General features: G+C 31.5%; 1 pseudogene; it reads left to right on the plus strand.

Moving 5' to 3' along the window:
- LOC128174549 (multiple epidermal growth factor-like domains protein 11) overlaps positions 1-17,142 on the plus strand; it is a 158,881-nt pseudogene that overhangs the window by 16,040 nt on the left and 125,699 nt on the right.

The following is a 17,142-nucleotide window of genomic DNA, read 5'->3' on the forward strand; positions in this document are numbered from 1 at the left end:
TCTATAGAGCTATGATTCACACCTGGGTTTTTTTTATGAATTGGAGAGGCAAAACTGGCTGTGTATAGTAAGCCAAAATCAAACAAATAAATGTTTATGCACGATATGAAGGCGACAACATTGCACCAAAAAAAAAATAGTTAACAAATTATGTATTTTTTTTCTGCGATGATCGCTACCGTCATAACCCGTATGAATCATCAAAGGAAGTATATTGTTGTTTCTATTTATATCCTCATTTTAACAGATGAATGAATTGTTCGTTAAAACTACGTAAAATTAACTAAAACATTCTTAATGTACATCAATACGTTAAATAAACGGAAATGGTAAATTATCTTAAATGGGACGTTGAGTCTGGCATCATCATGATTAGTTCGTGCAGTCCAGATTTTTCCTAGCTAGGTCGATTAATGTTTCGACCAATTGATTAACGGAGCGTGTATATTTTAGTCCTGTCTGTTTCAACAGAGCTATGAATTACAATTAATTTTCTTTAGAAATAGAGCGAATCATACTTGGTTGATGTGATTATAAACAAAGAAGTTAACTCAATGTACAACTTTATAAAAACACCATTACATGTTCCTATCATGTTCCTATCGGCTGTGTTTTTGTTAAAAAGAACGTTTTAAATAGAAGTTTTCTTCTATTGCTGTGTAAATATTTAAGATTTAATTCTTTCCTTATGATGTCGATTTTGTTTTTAATATTGCTGTATGTGTTTTAAAGGTGTTAAACAGTCAGAATCTTTAGTGGTCCGATTCAATGTAATGAACACGTCTAGTGAATTTAAAAATGCAGAAAGTCACTATCTGGATGTTGGTTCCTGACAATAATTCAGAAATGATGTAATCATACTCTTATACTTTTTAAAAAATTAAAAATTCCTATTTCAAGTTATATATTTAAACAAAGAGCCAGAACAAAAATGGTCATGGAAAAGTACCAAATAGATAAAATAGGAAAGATTGATTATTATTGCCTCCAAATTATACATTGACATGATTTCTAAATATACGTTACAAACAAAATCTAGACGATAAAGAACATTGTACATTATGTTCGTGCATGTTTTTTTATACAAGATTCTTTAAGTCGCACGCAGTATGCTTAAAAAAGTGAGAAACTGTTATCGTGCCAGTACCTACGGTGTCGCAAGAGTTCGGAATATTTTTTCCAAACATAAGTAGTTAGTGATAATGTATTACTAAAAATGTTTGACATCATAATTACTGCTCATATTTTTACTACCATATATAACATTTTGACTCGCTATTTTCTGCTTTAATACCAATAAACCATGATCGAAAAAATTGTATAATATTATAAACATTGAACTTACTTCATATTTTTTATCAGAACTTATTTTTTAATTCGATTAGCATTAATTAATCAATAACTTTGTAATCGTCAAGACCAATCTTGATATATATTCATTTTCTTGTGACCATTACTGAAGAACTTGAGAATATCGGACTGTTTCACGATCCCGTCCGAACCTTGGCTTCATTTTCATCTTTATTTTAGTCGATGGAGGTGATTCATTGAATTATTTACGACTTTGATGAAGTGTGTAAGATTTACAAATAATTTTGGAATATGTGTATGTAGGATACATAAAAACTTACACAGCTTGAATACAGCGCACTGACGGTGTATTCATATGCATGCATAAGCTTTGGATTATGGGTAATGGATGGTTGAGAGTTATCTTAAACCGATGGTGAAATATACATTCAAAACACGGAATCAATCTTTGCATACTGCATGTTTTCTCTATGATACTAAACCTACATATTTTCTGTGGAAAAGTCACACACAGATGAAAAGTGTCTGGATGATATTTTTCAGGTGTGGGCACGCCCGAAATGTGAATAAGCAAAGACGGTGGGGGGGGGGGGGGGGGGGGCTTAACAATTGTAGAAAAACAATCACAGTTGTTAAAAAAAATGTATCTAGAAGCGACCGGAAAGTAAAAATATCCTACATACACTAAAAAAATAATACGTTTTCAAATTATGTGAAATTTATCAATATTGGATGGGGGTGAATATCATCCGATCCAGGGAAGGGGCGCTTTTTTCTATAAATTCTGCATAACGTCGAATGGAAAAAAATCTTTTGAACAGAAAGGGTAGTGTAAAGGGCATGATCCCAGAAATGGTAGAATTAATTACTTTCTTCTTACTGTGTTTATCTGTGAGAATACAGATTAAGGTCTAGCTACTTATGAAACTATTCTTAAAACTTTAAAAGAATAGTTCAGTGCTGCTACTATAATAGCATCAATAAGTTGTACAATGGATCATGATTAAACAAAATTGTATAATACGTTACTTCTGATATTGTTTTCAAAGTTCATTCCTAAAATATGACATATTCAATAATGTCACAAAAATCGCACAATTTATGTTCTTTAAGAACAAAAGCTACTAATATATTTAGCTATTTATTGTTTATATGGAAAAGACAGTGTTTATGTAAATGTTATATGTTCACATAGAATACGCAATTAACTAGTTACTCGTTGATATTTTCAAATAGACTGAAACTAAACAACCGCCTTTTATGGAATAATCACTTTTCACTGACTGGCAGACAACTGCGCTGACAGTAGAAATAACAACAAACCTTGTTTCTGAAATAAATGAAAGGCATAGATGCAAGCATACAACTATATGCAGCAATTTGAAAAGATACTGATAACAAAGTGCTGTATATTACGTTTATTAAACGACTAGTTCTCAGTACTGATTGTTGACGTTCCGTATGTAAAACACGACGTCATGGTTTTCCTATTGAAAAAGCATCACTGTAAATGGGCAAAAAACTCTACTTAGAATAAGCGTATCGCCATAAAATTTTAGATTTGAGAACTTTAAGATGTGTTTAATTCAATTATGTAAAAATCTAAAAAAAGTGCAAAAAATGTCATAAGCACCCTTTTCTCATGGGCGCAATCATATATATATATATATATATATATATATATATATATATATATATATATATATATATATATATATATATATATATATATATATATATATATATATCTCTCTTCTTTTTTAATAACTTTTTATAGAATAATTCATAATCTTCTTCCTCTTCTGCATAACAGACCTGAACAGTATCACGTAGACAGCTGTCAAGAATTTACTTCACGATATGTTTATTATTACTTTTAAACATCGATTTTGAAACTATTATAATACGTTTATTTTATATTTACTAATACGATAAAAACTACAACAATTATCAATACATTTATGGCTATATGTGACTCTGAATAGATGAAAGTTCTTACAAGCATCGTGGTTATTAAAAAGAGGGCTGGATGGCTGTGGTACATTGTACCTACTCCAATGAAAAGAAAAGCTCTCTATAGAGATATAGGAGGCCATTTAATTTTCAAAGTTTAAACTTAGGAATTTTCTTTCCTTAATGAGTTTACGGCAAACAATCATACAGGTCTAGAATTCTAAAGTAGATATGATACCACGTAGTTTGTTGACTTCTTCAGTCTCTTTAAAAAAAAGAAATATTTCAATTGTCCTAAATAGTGTTTTAAAATCCATAATTTAAGGCTTAAACGCTTAAAACATAAATCATTAACAAATTACCGCTGGTGCATAACGTTATAAGAACGTTTGCTATGTAGACAAGGTGAGGCCTATATTTTTCTAATTAATTGTTTTCTAGATAGGCATATTGAGAATACTTTCGGCGTCTACGTTCATTGAGGTGTATTTTGAAAGACATTTTCAGAGAAATTACATTTTTATTCTAAGAAATGCATAACATTTAGTTAAGATAAAACGCACAAAGTTTTAGCGCCTTTAAAAAAGTCTTAACGTTATCATCTTTATAATATAGTATAATATAATAAAATATAACATAATAATTGTTGTATTAAGAGTATTTATGTTTCGGGACCGTCAATTTTTAGTTAGAGAAGTCGAAAAATATAACCATATCCATTAAGTCGGTTTAAAATGGTGAGTTCTTTGTTTCATTTCTTTATAGGTTGTGTGACCTTAGGATATTACGGAGAGAACTGTTCCGCTCCTTGTCCAGAAAACTGTAAGGGTGGAGACAGTGACATTGTGGATGGAACTTGTATAAGCTGTGTTCCGGGATATACAGGATCTATGTGTAACGAAGGTACAGCTTACACAGTATAATGTTTAATTTCACTGATAAAAGTTAAGTCTTATGGACGTATTTATGGCGTTGGCAAGCTAACATATGCATATATATTTTTCATTGCTCGAGATATTTTATTTTTCTTTGTTTATTTAAACTTCACTTCAAAGTCTGTGGCGCTTGCTACGAAAAAGAACAATGTGACTACAAAAATGGTACTTGTCCAAATGGATGTGAGGACGGGTATAAAGGGAGACAATGCAAAACTGGTAACAATGAACAAGTACATTCAGGGTTATTTAGAATGGATGTATACATGACGGTTGAATATTCAATTCAAATAGATTTCATTATGTTCTTACTAAATTTCAAATTATGTTTATCTTTTGTAAACTAAGTAATCCGATTCAGAAGCCAAATAAAAATACATGCTTACATGTATATTTAAACGATTGGGACGCATGATATTTCTGCCTGTATGTAGCAATTTTCCATAACTATGATGCGTGTTTAGTAGAGTGGGTGCTTGCGAGCACTCATGAAAATTTTTGTCACGGGTATAGGGAGTTTTGAAGATCGCTCGCAAATACCTGCTCTGCTGAATACGCAAATCGGCATCCTTATGCATATATTTTTTTCACTGAAATTGTTTGTTGAACTTTATTTTTTTGTCTTAATCTAAACTTTATAGGTATATTTTGTTTGACAAAAAATCCAAAGTTAAGAGGAAAAATAATTAAAATAAAAGTCATCGTAAAATTAAAAAAAAGTTGATTGCAGGAAGTTATATGATATTCTGACTAACCAATATCTATTTAAAATCTACTCACTTTAGGCTACATATTATGATGTAATATTTTCATTTTGATTGATAAAAACTGTATAGATTTTTTCATTCCTGTCTCCTTAACGTTCATCTACTTTCAAATTTTTTGTCAACGATTCCAGAAATGATTCTATGGGATATCCGGTAAAGCTCGAACTTGTTTAAAGTTATTAACACAATTTGAAATTCCTCTTTTTCATGTAATGTCAGTTTGCAACAACAACACGTATGGACCTAACACTAAAGGCTCTAAAATCCCCATGTCCGTATGAAAACCCCCTGTCTTCCCCTGTCACCACCTGTCTTTTCACTGTCGTCCCCTGTACACCCCCTGTATGCCACTGTACAGAGCCCCTGTATACCCTGTCATCCCCTGTGCGCCCCCGTACACATCCCCTGTGTGCTACTGTAAGCCCCCTGTCACCCCCTGTACGCCCCTGTAATCCCCTGTAAGCCACTGTATACCCCTGTGCATGCCCCTGACAATCCCCTGTACGGTTTTTAACTGCTCGCTAATTAAATAGATAGCCTTTGAATAATTCGGATTTTTAGAAATTTATAAGTAGCATTCATGTTTTAGACAGTGCTGGTTTTTCTTTGCATTTCATAGAGGGCAATATATTACATACGTGAATAATTTTTACTAAACATTGACGCAGATCAAGATAATTTTATACTTGTATACAGATAAACCGCTTATTTTATTACATGCATTTAAAAATATAACCGTGTTCTGTAATTTGTAAAAAAAAAAAAGAAAAGAAAAAAGAAAACAAGTGGAGGAGTGCGTGAAATCTGCAGTGTTCTGTGCCATGTAACCTGCTTGAGCTAATGCACATAATAACACAACATGATCAGCACGTGCAGATAACCACACACCTATCATAACGTCCACCACTATATCATAATGCCTCCAGTCTATTTTATGAAAGTTGACTTTTGGTTATATGGAGTGTTATGATATTTAATTTATCAAGATCCTCGAGATCTTTGTTCCAACATCCCCACACTTGGCGGGTGCCCTAGCCAAGGTGTTTCCGGAATCTCTCCTCCTCTACCTGGGGAGTAGCCCGTGTCCCAGTCTGTATAAAAGAGGAGGCAGAAAGACAGCTTCCAGATGACTACTCTTTTATTTTTATATAGTATGACATTTTAATAATAAATATCAATATTAATTACAATGAAATTTATCAACATTAATATTCATTACAAAAATCTCTGAAAATAAAATATTAGTTGAACCCTCTGAGTCTATTTACTTTACTTTCGAGAATGCGCGCAAGCCTTTTAATTTATCTTACCTGTATAAAAGAGGAGGCAGAAAGACAGCTTCCAGATGACTACTGGAGAGCTGTGTTTCCCGCACCCCCATTTTATACGCACGGACACTGCGCTATAACATTCTCCTCCTAATAAGTAAATGCGATCAAGTGCATACTAATGATCTGACGCACCGTGGTCAGTAGAAGCGTTTTATTTAGATTTCTTACCCGGCATCGACAGGCTCATCACTGGACTTAATAACACATTTCTCCATGAACATAAATAAACATACGTTATCTATTTAATGCATGTACTTTAACCAATTTCTATAGAATTTCCGTTATGATACACCGATCGAAATGATGAAATGATCACCTATATTTTGAATATTTTGTCCAGTGTAATGATGCATAGAATTAAATAAGTCTTTAAGAAGTCCATGTAAATCGCTGGTATTTGTTGTCAGCATTTTTGTGTATAAATGAGAGAGAGAGAGAGAAAGAGAGAGAGAGAGAGAGAGAGAGAGAGAGAGAGAGAGAGAGAGAGAGATGATTTTTGTTGGAAGGGAGGGTTAGACCTATTCATTGACACTTTTAACTTCTATCAGTGTGCATTTTCCAGTTTAGTAATTTATATGCATTACTGTATAGAATTGTCCTCATGTAATTAGAGCAATGATACGGTTATTGAATGATTTAATGCATGACTGTATATAAATGCCGGTGACGGGGTAAAATATATACACACATGCATTACCCTAAACAATGTTCCGTGTTTCGGATTAGAAAAATATCATACATTTATTTAAATTCAATTTGATTTGAAAAATTGAAAATATGAAAGAGCAATATACAGTTTTAATTAATATCACTCTGCCAAATAATGTTCTGAATTTAAAGCTCTTCAATCTTTTCGTGTTTGAAATTCTCAGAACTGAAAAATCAAAATTTTCAATTTCTTGTTTCTTTACTTGACAGACTTGGACACAAGTCATAAGGGGTGTTTAAACAACATATTGCATTATTGTGTATCATTACCGAGAATCCAGACCTGTGTACGTGTGTGTATATACAAGTACACGTGTGTCTGTCACCTCATTGTTCCCAGTCTCGCTACCGTGCACTGCAAAATGTCAAGAAGGGCTGTATAAAGTATATAGCTAATGTGTAATCACTGACCGACCATTCAGATCTGAGGAAGTGTGTGTATATATACATGTACACGTGTGTCTATCATCTCTTTTTTCCTATCTCGCTATACCGTGCACTGCAAATTGTCAAGAAGGGCTGTGTACAGTAGCTATTATATAATCACTGACCGAGTGAAAAAAATGTCAACATCCTCTCCTTTGAAAACAGTAGCTTCAATCAGCTAGTTGTTAATCATGTGTCAAGTTTTTTGATTAATTGATGCAGTGTAGAATAAAACATTGATGAATTTAAAATCAATTTGACAGCTCTAAGTCTAATCTAAATAATTAGGATTGCATGTTTACTTATTAGTTAATTCCCGGGTAAACTAGTTGTTACTTTCAATTAAAAATCAATGCAATCTCTCTCTCTCTCTCTCTCTCTTTCTCTCTCTCTCTCTCTCTCAGTATCTATATAAACTCCTTGGCTACATATACATATAGAAAACACTAGTTCTACATTTACATGTATGGTGTGTATGTTATGAACAGGGCAACAGAATGATAAAGAATAGGTATTGAAATTAAGATTGCATGTTTACTTATTAGGAAATTAATTTACGAGTAAACTATACATTTCATGAATTTAATTCAAAATCAATGCAAACTCTCTCTCTCTCTCTCTCTCTCTCTCTCTCTCTCTCTCTCTCTCTCTCTCTCTCTCTCTCTCTCTCTCTCTCTCTCTCTCTCTCTCTTAGTATCTAAATAACCTCCTACATGTATAGAAACGAATTTACATGTTCTGACCTAGGCGGCAGATTTCTGTTCACTGGCAATTAATTAACACTTTGCAGAGATATGAAAATTAGATTTTAGAAATTAATGAAATTGATAATGAGAATAAATCATCAGCTGAAATTCAATTCAAGAGTCTAATAAGCCGGTCAGAAACATACACACATACTAAAATAATTTCTTAGGCAATCTTATATAAGCTATTGAAGCTTTATTTTGCTATTCACGGGAAATCAATGAAGATATAACGAAGAACTTGGTTTTAAAAAAAGAAGAAAGGTGTACTCTATCGTTACATACCTGCTTATAAATTCTACATTCTGACTGATTTATTGGTTTTAGCGCGCACCTATATGTTTAGATATATACAAAATTAAAAACCATGTGCCGGGCTTTATCTTAGTGTCTATTGTATTGTTTATTACCAAGAATTATGTGATTCATAGATTTAAAATATTCATATGTAAAGCGTACATATATCTGTAGACAATTCAAAAAAATAAATAATTTACTCTATGTTGTATTTTTTATGTCTGTTTTTCAAACATAGCGATGTTCCCAAGCTCTAAAGGAATACATGCCCTAAGGCCTTTCACACCTGATTTAAAAAATAATCCCGGCCCTTACCTGCGGTTTACCACCCGGTGAATCTCAAATCTTTAGTTGTAAGCAAGATTATTTAAGTATCAATAAATTATTAACTAAAACACGCCATTTCTAAAATTACGATAACAGTGTGTCTTGTGATTCGGGGCTGTTAAGTGCAAATATTGACTTATAGCTCAAAATATAACATATGTGATTTCAATAGTTGAATAAAGAATATAACATTGAAAAAAAAACCAGTCAAAAGTCGTACAGGGGATGTCAGGGGCATGCACAGGTGTATACAGTGGCTTACAGGGGATGACAGGGGCGTACAGGGGGTGACAGGGGCTTTCAGTGGCACAGAGGGGATGTGTACAGGGGCGCACAGGGGATGACAAGGTAAACAGGGGCTCTGTACAGTGGCACACAGAGGACGTACAGGGGATGACAGTGAAAACACAAAGGGTGACAGGGGAATACAGGGGATTTTCATACGGACAGGGTTTTTTAGAGCCGGTAGTGTAATTGCTCTAGGACATGTGGACATTGTCTCTACCTGTATTGAGAAAAATGTAACCATGTGACCGGTCAGTTTCCTCGCCGATGTGTTTCCAGTTTTCAAGGAGACCTTTGTATTGAATGTACATACATTGCATATTATTCGATTTATGTTAACTGATTCAGTACCCTTTGTGCATGCGTGGCATTTTTCTCCAAAATCATGAGAAAAATGTATGAATACCTGAATATGTAAACATTTTTTCCTTTGGTCATTTGTTGTTTATTTCCAGCAAGAGATAAATTCAAGAACAAGACACTCGTACGGCCAATGAATGATGGTATGATTATTTAACAGCATGCATGTAATGTAAAATGTTATAATAATATTCCATTCTAAATATTTTTTTTTAAAAAATTGTACAATTATCTGGTTGTGTAAAGTATATACAATTACTCGTTTTGTTTTAATTTAGTTCAGTTGAAATAAAATCAGAAATGTTACATGATAGCGTTGATTAAATTTTGATCTCTAGAAATTCTTTAAGTATTTAAATAGACAATGAAAAATTTGAATTAAAAGGACAAATCATTGGTGTTTGGATTTCTCAAAACTACGTTTGAATATGAGAAAGGAATATAATCTAAACACATCAGATAAAAGTGATCGTGTACATGCTTGTTAGGGACAGCTGAAATTACAAAAGACTAAAATTATTTTGACCAAAAAATCTGAAACCAATATGACGAAATCCATGTAGCGTAATATTTCCCTTCTTTTTTTTTATCTTAAAAAGTGTAAACAAAGTAATAAACAACTCAACACGATATTGAATAAAACAAAAGGAAGAATGGACAATTGCTATTGGGTCCTAGTTCCTTGTGGCTCAGCCAGGAAATAATCAAAGCAACTTACATCTAAAAATGTACAAAAACAAAATAACACAAATTAACAAACAAATAAACAAAAAGAAATGAGTATATGTAAAAAGGAAAGGAAATATTGCCCCCCCCCTTTTAATAATGATGTAACTGTAAATATTAGAGAAACCTGTTCATGTATATGTTACTCTTTTGCAGCTTCTGGTCCACCTGTTTTGCAAACTACAGTTCAAGTTCCTTTTTATTCCATTATCATCGTTGTTGTATTGTTTTCAGCCAGTGCTCTTACTAACTTGGTTTTCATGTACGTTACTTATTAGTACTCGAATTACTGTAAATTCCTTATTTTACGCGAGTACTTAATTCCGCGATTCCGCTGTTTTGTATCAAATCGCGAGAATATAAAATCGCGATCAGCAATTTTTTGTTATAATTTCCTATAGTTCAAAACTGTTTGAAAAATAAAAGCGAGATTTTAAAAACCGCGAGAGTTGCTAATCGCGGTTTTACGCGGAAATTAATTCTTCGCGTTAAATAGGAATCTACAGTACTTTTCACTCGATCGTGATCGTATTTACTTGTAACATTTGAAAATACGTCATGCCAGTTTACTAAACCTTCAGATCCAGACAGGTACTTGCAAGATGCCGCAATCGAGAAGAAATGGTAGACGAATCTGTCGAAAACCCGAACACTATTGTGAACAGTATTTATATTCAAGAAAACGGATTTTCTGCTTACCAAGAAATCGAGCATGATGACCAAAGAGTAAACTTTAATGTATATACTTCATTAGCATAGAACCCGAATGAAAACTACGTTTTTTTCAAAAATATATATTATGTGAAAATTCGAATCATTTGTTAGAAAGACAAAATATTTTTTTTTAAATGTCTTACTCTTACCCTTGACACGGCCAAATGAACATATTGGTATACTGGGATATGTTAAAATGTTGAAAAAGAAACAGCATCCCATTTTTTAAAAGAATTTGAATGCTATATTCGCCTTTTGTTTTTGTAATATATTTTGTGTGATATTTTTGTGTTCTTTTTTATTTGTTTATTGCTTTTGCTTAATGATTGTTTTTGTTTGTTTTTTATTTGTTTTTATTTTTTTTCAGGGTTTTCACATAAACGTTACGTCTATTTCTTGTTGATTAAATGTTTTCATTTATAAATAAAAAATGTAAAACATTTTTGAATGCCTTGTTTAATACAAGACTCTCATTTAATCAGTCTTAACATGAGTTGTAGTTTTAGCTTATCTCCTACCAAATAAATGAATTACAGTAATCCTTAAAGTCACTTTGACGCATCTGAAGCTCCAAATTTTTGAAATTTATTTTTCTATTTTTAAGGTTTAGATTTGTGAGTGTCGTTGATGCTTTCTAACATTTCAAAGCTCAAGTCTTGTTTTTGTTTACATATGTGTTATATCGGTAGAAGTTTAAATTAAATGATATGTTGATGGTATTATTCTATGGTATACTGATATTCAGTTGAATGGGAGAAAAATAAAGTAGTCTAGACGAAACATCTCTAAAATTGCTTTTTACTCTGATATATCTACAAACAACACAAAATGTGAAACTCTAAGACCTTTTGACGAAAATTTACACTCGAATAACCAAAACAATGTTTGTTGTAGATTGTTTTCTGAGAAAAAAAATTAGATAATTAAATAGCTGAAAAAATTATTAGGCGAAATTGATACGGAGCGGAAATAACCCTGTTTACAGTTTGTCGTTTTTTTATTCGTTGAAATGAAAGATAGGTTGTTTGTAGTAAAGTGCTTAAATGCTCTTATTGAATTATTGCTATTCATTCCTTTTTCAGTTTAAACAGATGGATAAAGCAGTTGAGTTTGATATGTTGATTGATCGAAATACTGAGTAGCAGGTAATCGAATGTTACACAAAGTGAAATCCATGTATAATACCAGTCTCGTTCCACTACATTGTGAATAGAGTGCAGTTTAATATGGTTTTAAGAGGGGGTGGATAGTCATGATCAGTTATTTTTAAACAATATTTATCCCCTGAAGATGAAGAGCTTTTTTAAAAGATATTAGTAACTATTCATAATTTTAAAACCTTAAAATTTGTAGAATGTTCCTTTACTATGTAACATATTGTGCGTCTATTAATGATATAAAATTATTTAAGGTTGATATGATTTGTTGATCATCCAGCCTTCTAATGATCTACGTTACAGCGGTTTGGTATTTTTAACACGGTGTGTTGTCATTGCCTTCAATATTTTATCTTGCCAAAGCCTATACTGAACATGCAACCCTCCTTGAAATATTCTTTTGTACATATAAGATCAACAGGACTGTAATAAATATTTGTTTGCTTGTTGTTTAAAGTGTACCAAATTATGACAATACTCTTGAGTCATCGCATTTTACAGTTCCACAAGACAAACGTTTGTTGTAAGTGTAGTAATTCCAAGACTAATTCGCTTCTGCATATGCATACAATATAAAGATAAAACATTTTCTTTTATTATAGGTCCTTCAGATGTTAACTTCCCATGCTACTCCACTTTTGAAAGTTAAAGGATCACAATAATACGAACAGTTTCCGTGTTGCAGTAAAAAAATATTATATAACCATTAGTGGCGTACATGTAACTACAAAGAAAAGATAATTGAAGCCTTTTAAATATTCGTTAGTGTGCAGTGTGTAAGTCTTTTATAAAGTTGTTCTAAAGATAGTGAGGCGATGAACTTTGCTATTTTTTAAAAACCAATTTTTGTTTGAAAGTGATGCTATTAATATCTGAATTATTAACAAACTGTGAAACGTGATAACTCTGTGTAATTTTAAATAGAATTAAATCTGCTAAATGGTGGAAAAATACAATTCCTCATCATATTTGAACGGATTTCATTTTGTTTAATTAAACCTGTTTATAATAACTCGTGCAGAAACACAAGGAAACTAAAACGTATCCAACCGTCTCCTGTCGAGCGTTAGTTAATCAAACCCCCCAACATAAGTTGATACAAAAAGGTTTATTGCTAATGATTCATGGTATCAAATATTCACATCTTCTAGTGTATTTGTTTGCGATAACACTACGATTTCAATTTGTAACGTATAGTTCAATACTTTTCGCAAATGACATATTGTGGGGTGCAAGCAGGCTTTTCATAATTATGCGAAATGGAAATAACTTAAAAATGTCAGTAATATGAATATCAAATATAAAATATTTAATACCACTTATATAAATGTATTCACATTACCACTGTAATAGTGTTTGATAATCTATTTTGTGATATATAGTCCAATACATTTTTCAAAGTATTTCAATATTTAATCGTACAAATGATGAAAATAATAGAAATTAAAATTTATCCTTAAGTCTGAATATTATGAGATGATGAAATACAAACGGGCTTTATCAAATCTATCATTATTGGAACCTTTTGGGATTAGATCACTCCCGACCGTATTTGATGACCGAGTTATACTTCAAAATGATCATTTCTTCATTAAATAAGTAATAAAGATTGTATCCCTGACTTTATGAACACCTAATATTCATGGAATAATCCTTCTGAATCATCTTTAATATTTATAACTTCAGTGAAGGTTCAAATAGAGAACTATTATATAACGAAGTTAAAATGTGATTGAACAATATTAGGATGTATACCAAGAAAGTTTAGAATTTGTTTTAAGTTAGAACAGTTAATCACAGTCTTTCAAACGAGCTAAGTACACGCGTACATAGATAAAAAAAAGGTAAATGACATAAACATATGTTATTTGTAAAGAAACTACAGAGCGTTTTATATCTTTTTGAAATTATTTTCAGTTCGACAATTATGTTCAATTTTAACAAAGAAAAATAGGCAAATCCAAATGCCCTAAACTTCCGTAATTTGAGAATTATTATGACCATTTTGTATATTTTTTTTTTTACCAGAAAAAAATATAGCATGTTCGTCTTAATATTCATCGTGCTTCCAAATTACTTGTTAATGTGAATATAATGTACAACTGTCCTTTTTGTGTCTTTTTGAAGTTTTGAGAGAATATAAACGAATGTAATTTATGGTAATTTCATCTCTAAATAACCGCTTAAATATATATGCACAAAATGACACACCATGCCAAAAATACCCACTACAAAACACAACTTATGTACAGGAGGAAGAAGACCATGATCACGATATCGATACAGCCTTGTACACGGATATATATGTAAAATATATTCTCTTTTTGAAGAGTTCATTTGGTTGCATAACTTGATGGGGACATTGGTAAGATTCATTTCTGGTAAAACTTTGATTTAATTCAAAATAAAAACAAATTTTAATCACTGATCAGAATTTTAATTTATATTATGAATTTATTTACGTAGTTTTATTCCTTGTAACTACATTTTACATGTATATAATATAAAACTTTCATACTTAGTTACAAGCTAAGCTGATGTCGCTAAGGTATATGTACATGTACGAGTTTTAATTATTACAAATTCAACCAAAACTAAATTTTTATATGATGATTTTAAAAGCGGTATATATACGATATTCATATCAATTTTAAGCTGGTAAACGCCAATATTTACATTTACCAGTGTCTTTGCCTTTGATGACACTACGTATCGATTATGTACTATATTACCCATAATACAAAGGACGCCAAATTGAGGTGCCAGCGGGGTTTGCTTATTTATATTTATATATTTAGTCATACGATGGCTTAAAATTAAATAACTATAAGTAATCAGGAATCATTCTTTCAATATTATGAAGTGATAATTTCGGTCGGGGCGTGATCAAATCTATCATAAAGCCCTTCGGGCTTTATTGGATTTGATTACGCCTCGACCGAAATTATCAACTCATAATACTCAAATAATGATTCCTTATTCCTTATTTAAACCATACAAAGCCAAGTTACATTTAAGGTGTGTTTTACAATTCATTAGCCTAATGAGATATGAGTTTAATATACTTTATACTTTTTTTCGATTGTAGGATGATATGATTTGGCTAGTCATATTCATCAAACATTTTTGGACTGTGAATACATATGGTGGGTAAATGAATTGAAAAAGATTTATTCTTAGTATTCATCTACTAACATATCTACCAATATTCATGCAGTGATATTTAGTTTAAACAATGTTTTTGAGTTTATCCATAGCAGGTAAAAATAAATGACAAAGTTTACAATAAGTTGGGGGAACAAGCCAGAAGGCTTATATTAATCTATCTCTTAGGTAAGAGAAATAAAAGAAATGCAAATTATATTTGCAAAAAAAAAAACCAAGAAAGCTTATATAAAAACCACATGCAAAATTATAATAAAATGGGAACAAAATACAGTTTGATGTTAATTATTGGAGAGTTGTAATTACGTATGCCATTTAACAGTACGCTAATCCCACGAGCGTATATCCACATGTAAAACTAAAGAAAACAGTACAATATGTAATGAATAAATAGTACTACTTTAAAAAATATGTGAATCATCTATATATTAAAATATGCTAAATGGTTTTACATGGTTTACTTTTAAAGAAAGGATCATTAAGTAGGAATCATTAATCTTTTATATAGCAAAATTTCTAATAAATGACACTTTTCAAAACATACAGTTTTTGAATTGCGTGACGTTTCCAACAATAATTTTAAAAAAAAGGATGTTTGTTACTTTTTTTTAAATGGACTGGATCGTTGTCGCAATTTTTATGCGATATTTATTAATCTCCTTGCGAAAAAGAGTTTTCTATAAAAATATTAAAAATGGGTGAAATTTCAAAGTTTAATTATATGGTGTGTATCTTTTCCAAAGAATATTATATGGCTAAAAAAAATCTAACTTTTTAAAGTAGATCTGAAGGGTAATTTTTTGAAAGCGTACCTTAGAGTTTTTGAAAAATTGAACGTACCAAGTGCATTCAATCTAGGCTCTTTAATTATAGATCGCATATCTTCTATTGTGAATAATTGTCATTTGACATTGAATGTGCTCCAATTTCAGAACTATTTGGCCCTCATTAAATAAATATCATTTTTTTAGTGAATAACAATGAAATTCCATTGATCTGAGAATATGAGGAATATGACGAAACACAATGCAAATAGACTTATTTTTTTAAAAAATCAGTTGATTAACAGGCACAATCGTTTTACAAACACAATTTCAAAACAATGTATTTAATACATTTGAGATACGCTGACTTACTGACACGAAATGAATATCACTAATATTCATAAATAGAGATAAAACTTGGCATGGTAATTGTTATGACGCAATCCATTGTTATACAGCTGCCTTTCATATGGAAACATATATAAACTGAAGTATTATTTGATACTGACTAAGTCCGACGTTTAAATTTACATTTAAAAAAGACGGAAGCGCACTGTTTTTAACATGCAAGTGTGTATATGAATACTTTGGGTTTTATTTAGTATAGTAACTGGCTTGTACAGGGAAATATAAACTTTTTTAATATTCACAAGTTTTTATCAGTTTTCGGAAATTGCTACTGCTTGAACAGGAATGTATTTCCTGGTAAAAAAAAATAGCTATTTATAAATATGTTCTTTTTCAATATTCATTTCCGTATTTCACAAATTCACCGACGATTCATTTCCCATGTTTTATATTTTAAAGAGAAGTGAAAGCTTTCTAGTACAATGAATTGTTTTGAAGATATTGTTATCGACACTTTTCTTACCGCATTTAAAATTATATCTTTTGGGTGCTTCAAACACGGACCAAGAACGTGAATTTGTGGATATAAATAACATTTATGATTGTCAAATTTTGACAAATTCTACAGAAAATATAGCTGGGACTAGACCTGCCTGGCAGCGTTATCCCTATCACGGCACACCATGGAACGCAATCTTGGCTGTTGACAGACGCCGGTTAGATTTGTCCGCCAGAGGAGGACAGTGTGCGATATCAGCAAATAGTAGATCAATAGCAGAATGGAGGGTAGATCTGGGAGAAATTCGAAACTTGCATCACGTT

The sequence above is a fragment of the Crassostrea angulata genome, chromosome 2 (genome assembly GCF_025612915.1).
Source record: "Crassostrea angulata isolate pt1a10 chromosome 2, ASM2561291v2, whole genome shotgun sequence".
Lineage (NCBI taxonomy): Eukaryota > Metazoa > Mollusca > Bivalvia > Ostreida > Ostreidae > Magallana > Magallana angulata.